Below are 5,549 nucleotides of genomic sequence, written 5' to 3'. Positions count from 1 at the left end.
TGGAAAAAAAAAAAAATTCACTTTAGGTGAATCTGTGCCAGGCAGTCCAATCTGATGTTTCTTAAAGGGAACTGGTTATCAGTCAGGCAGGTGTTCTTCAGTGCATTTCAGTCTAGGTCCCTGAAAATCATCACTCATGACTGGAAATCCTGTTCCTGTGTTTTAAATTTTCCTTCCCCCCTCAATTTTTGAAGCTAAGCAGCCAAATGTTGGGAATTACAATTCTCTTGGAGATGCAGAAGATTTTCAAATGGTTTTCATGTTTTTTGGAACAGCTGAATTTTGGCTCATCTCTTTTAGTAGGAATTCCGGGATTATTATTATTTCTTTTTTTTCCTTCTTCTACAGTTATGAAAAACAGGTTTGCTGTTCTGGGGGAAGGGAAAAGGATGAGGAAGGTGAGGCTGGGAAGAGAAGATGAATTTATTCTGACTTTATCTTTATTTCAGCCTCCCAAGTTAAATTCTACACTCTTTCACTGAGGCCAGCTGGTTTTAATCATTCCAAGAGAACACTATTTATTAAGTGTCTGTTTCAGGCAGTGTCAAATCCTTCAGCTCCTTCTCTATTCTCTATTGTAAGCAAGAACATCGGTAGCCCAGGTGGGCTCTGAATAGCTTCAGAAAGTAGGTAGGTGAGAATCTATTTATTACTTACTGTAGATCTCAGTAGACAGAGACTCCAATTAAGGCAGGAAATTGACACACTTAGCCAACTCTTTCTGAACAGAGGATGCAAAATGAGGGAATAAAAAATTAAATAAGATAATCTAAACTTTCCCTCATTTTCTTATGCAGTCTGGAACCATCATTTCTTTGTGATTCCTCTATGCCTTTCAATATCTTAAGGGACTATAAGAAGGGAGGGCTCTTTAGCAGGGTTGTTGTGATAGAACAAGGGGAAATGATTCTGAGCTAAAAGAGAGGAGGTTTAGATTTGGATATGAGTTAGAAGTCTTTTACAGCAAGGGTGATGAGATGCTGGAACAGTTTGCCAAGAAAGGTGGTAATGTCCCATCCCTGGGTCAGCCAAGGTCAGGCTGGATCAGGCTCTGAGCGCTGATGGAGCTGTGAGTTCCCTATGACTTGCAGGGGAGTTGGACCAGATGGTCCTTTAGGGTCCCTTTCAACCCTAAAGATTCTATGATTCTATGAGGAAGCTTGTTTTGTTAAGCTACACCAAAGCACAGGTGGTGCTAAGTAATGTAGAAGTCCAAGCAGATAATCTTCATGTTCATTTCTATGGGACCTTTCCCCCTTTCGTCCTCACGTCTTAAGTAAATGAACTTACCCTCCTGTAACTGCTACAAATGACACTGTTATAATTTAAGATCAACAGTATCTCAATTTTGGAACCACAAATAGTCTGTATCTATTTACCAGTAACTGTAATCAAATCCATTTCCCTCTCTCTAGAAAAGAAGCTTTAAATGTTGAAAGATAGGTGACTTATTGCAGTAACAAATTATGGTCAATTTTGCACAATTGAGGAGTTGCACACCTAATCCAGAGACAAAATGGTAACTCCTGCTTTCATTCTGGAGAACTGTAATTCAACAGAAGTATCAGCCCAAGGTAGTTATTGGAACCTCATTTAAAAGGCTTGATAGAAATTGGCTTTTGGTGAAATATGTTATTGTTTATGTAACGGCAGATATAGCTGGAATTTCAACATTTAGTGCATCTGCTTTCATGCCAAGACTGGTTAAATAGAAGAGATTCTTTTTTTAGTGTTAATTTCTATTGAAAATTTGACTTTTCCATAACATTTCATGCCCTATTAAATTACTTTGAAAACAATGCAGGAAACAGAAAAGAAAAAAAAGGGGGGGAAAGAGGAAAAGAAAACCACCCATCATCAAAATTTCAAGCTCTGGGTGCTTTCCAGCAAGCTGTTCTTGAATGAAAACACTACTCTGTCTTCAGTTAAATATTGGCTGTAATGTAAACATATTCGTGCATTCGGTTACACTGCAGAAATCTTTAACGGTAGGACAGGGAGAAAGAAAAGAATGATCATGATCATTAGAGTTTATATTTCTGCTCAGCAGGAATATCTGATTGGTAAAGTACAAAATGCAGCTGCTGGTACTTGAGGGGGAAGCAAACTGAAGGTCCTTTCTGATTCTTTTTGTGCAAAACTTGCGGAACTTGGAATTATTTGCATTATGCCTTAATGCTGGCCGAGCAGCAGTGCAGTACAGAATGGTATGTATTTCTTCCTCTTAAATCCCTGCAGCTCCTCCAAGCAGCGATGTCTTCAATTAAAAATAAATTTAAAGATACTATTTTAAAAAATTGCTCCAAGTGCTTTCCCAGACCTGTTTGGGTGGTTTCTTCCTGCATCTGTTACTCAAATATACATTTTCTGTTTTGAAGATAAGTCTTGGACTTGGGATTTGAATGCTTTCCTAAGCTCTGAAATGTCTGAAATTCAGCTTCAGTTTTCTGCCATTAGCGGTATGCATTGATCTGGGAAATAATGACAGAAAAATCAGGAAAACTGTAGAATCATAAAAGCATAAAATGGCTTGTGCTGGAAGGGACCTCAAGGATCATAGAAAAAGCAGCATAAAATCAAAGAATGGTTTTCAAACAAATGCTGATGGTTTTGTAGACAACTTTTAATACTTGAAGTTGGTCTTGATACCACTGAGGATGCTGAAAACACATCAGAGACAATTTTTTAATTTGGGTAGAGATGATCTTCGTTGGAGTCATTTGAGCAGCTACCACTGGGTTTGTACTGCAGCCACTTTGCTTTCTAGAATCAGGTGCAAGGTATCTTCAGGAATTCAGAGCACTTGTAACTCCCAGCAACTTCCCGAAGAGCTGAAAACGAGCTCAGCAATTTCAACTGGAAGGCCTCCCTCTGACAGGTCCCCATCTGAAATCAGTTTGAGCACCATCTGCGTGCTGGAACCCACGTAAGAGGGTCTAACGTTTGTATGCAACCTGTTTTGTTTTGCTTTAAGGGCTGGCTGGCGTGGTCCAGAAACACAGCAATCCATAAATTACTGAAACGCATCATGTTGAGAGGACTTCATTGTTCATACACATCTCCACTTGACATTTCTGCAACCTTGTGTCATCCTGTAGCATATCTTCTTCATTTTAATAGCAATTTATCATTAATCCATCTGAATAATACTTTTTTTTTTTCCCCAACAGAAAGATACAGAAAACATCTGCATATTGAGTAATATTAGCTGCAGTTTGTGTCTCAAGTGAGACTAACTGACAACACTCATTTATTATGACTGTGTAGGCTTAATTGGGTTGACGTAGGATTTGGACTTTGTGAAAGGAGAAGCAGTTTGAGGATCTTTTCAGAGAAAATATTTTTAGGGAGAGGAAAGAGTAGGGAGAAGACCGGGGGAGGAGGGAATAAAAGGATAAATATGTAAAATAATGATGCTGAGATATTCTGTTAAGGCCTCAACATTTAGGAGGTGTTTTAATAATGGTTCTTAAATGAGAGATTAGTTATTAAGCCATATGGTTTGTATTACAGCTCTCATCTTTTGTTTCCTCCTTACGCTGTCAAGCATTAATGTGATTGTTTTGATTCTTAATGTCTTAATGCATCATTCCTCCCGATGCATTAGGCTAATAACTTCGGTCCTCTTAAGGGCAGTGTCGCCATTCATTACTCTTCCTGTTTTGGCTGACTGTAGAAGTTGAGATGGGGGGCTTAAAAACTATCTGCATGTTCCAACGTTTATGAAGCCAGCACATTGAGATCATTGAGAAAATCTGAAGTGCATTAAAGGCTGCTTATTTCCACTGTGCTGATGATATACGTGCAGTCCCTGAGCCTTCCCCTAAGGCAATTTCCAAGCTCTTCTGCTGTAAGTGAATGCATTTGGGTTTGTTGTGCTAACTCTGGACTAGGCTTTGAGTAGTTCTTTGTAAAACTTCAGCAAATGGGGTGTTAAACTTGCTGCCCTTGTTTGGACAAGGGACTGTATCTGTGTATGCAGAACATGGTTTTCTCTTAAAAGATGTCTTCTCTACGTTGGCATAAGAATAGCTAAGCAGAGTGAATTGGGATCTTTAGAGCTGATTTAATGAGGAAATGTGTAATTTCTTGATATTCAAGAAGAGCAGTGAAACAAGTGGCTTCACTTTGCAGGGTCCACTGTGAAGACTTGGCCTTAAAATGATGAAACATCCAGCATTTATCAGAATGTTATTCTAATGGCAAAGCTTGATAAAGGTGAAGCGTAGCTTTATGCTAATTGTGGCATATTTTATGTTACACTTGGTCAGGCTAAAGGAGCTCATCAGGCTGCACCACAGGTTGTTGTAGTGCAGCTGTCCTGTTGGCCTGGTGATGCCAGGTGAGGCAATCTATCTCACACCAGCATTTATCCGAAAGCATGCCTGCCTTCTGTCAGACTGTGAAGTTTTGAAATTATATGGAGTCCTCGCAACTCTTACTTGTGGACAATTTTGGCTTACTTTACTGAATGAAACTCAGAAGTTGATGTGGAGGCAGCAATAAGTAAGTATGGAGCTTGCTTGGACAGATTGGCTTCTTTTGTGTGGATTTCCCATGACTGTTTTCATCAACACATTCAGAGTTAACTGTAATTTTTTCAGTGTTCTATGCAAATTCATCATGAAAGGTTCTTTGCGTGTTCCAAGTCTGATCTACATCTATTTTTTGTAATGGCCAGCAGGAGAATTCAGTTCTTGTCCCATTGCTCTACACAGTTAAGTGCATGAGTTAATATTCATAAAAGTGGATATATTTCTTCACTTGAATGCCTGTGTCTATGTATATATAGGCAGAACATATAGATAAAATAAACCCACGCTAAATAGGCAAGGTGTTCGTATACACATTTCATTATCTGCATTTCCCTCTTCCCAGCTCAAATGCTCTGTCCTCTATGTGCAATGCCAAGAGCATTATTTGCTCTTTATTTATTATTATTTGCTTGAACACGAATCACAAACTATCAAGAGTTGGGATAATTTTAATTCCCGTGTTTTGTTGTTGTTTTTTTTTTTTCTCAGGCATTTTGACTGGTGTGTTTTTCCAGCAGGGTTATTCAAATTCTCTCTTCCTAAAACATAACCTGCAATTTCAAACAGTGATAGCTTCACCTAATCTGAGCTCTGGTTCAGCCTATGTTCTGTCACAGAAATGATGCAGTGAATCATATGTGAAATCTGTAAATCACTTAGGAATCCAGAGGGATGAAAAGTGGTGCATGAATGTGAGATTATTGTCATTCTGCGGTCACCCCAATTTATACAGTAGAAATAGCAAATGCAGCAAGGTGGAAGGAGGATGAAAGGTGTGACGAGCTGTTCACAACATTAAAATGACCAGTGTCCGCTAGGGAGTCTGTTATGTATTCAGTGTGTCACTGAAGCACTTGTGTGATGGCATTGCGTTTGAGAAGTGTCAATATGAAAGACAAGTAAATGATTTAAGTACAGGCTATACCCAGTAGTATTGTCGCACAGACTGAAATTTAAATACACAGCAGATCACACACAGTGGGAAGAGCCAAGACAGAAGCTTTAGGGAGGCAC

This window comes from Meleagris gallopavo, chromosome 24 (genome assembly GCF_000146605.3).
Source record: "Meleagris gallopavo isolate NT-WF06-2002-E0010 breed Aviagen turkey brand Nicholas breeding stock chromosome 24, Turkey_5.1, whole genome shotgun sequence".
Lineage (NCBI taxonomy): Eukaryota > Metazoa > Chordata > Aves > Galliformes > Phasianidae > Meleagris > Meleagris gallopavo.
Note: the sequence above shows the minus strand (reverse complement) of the source record.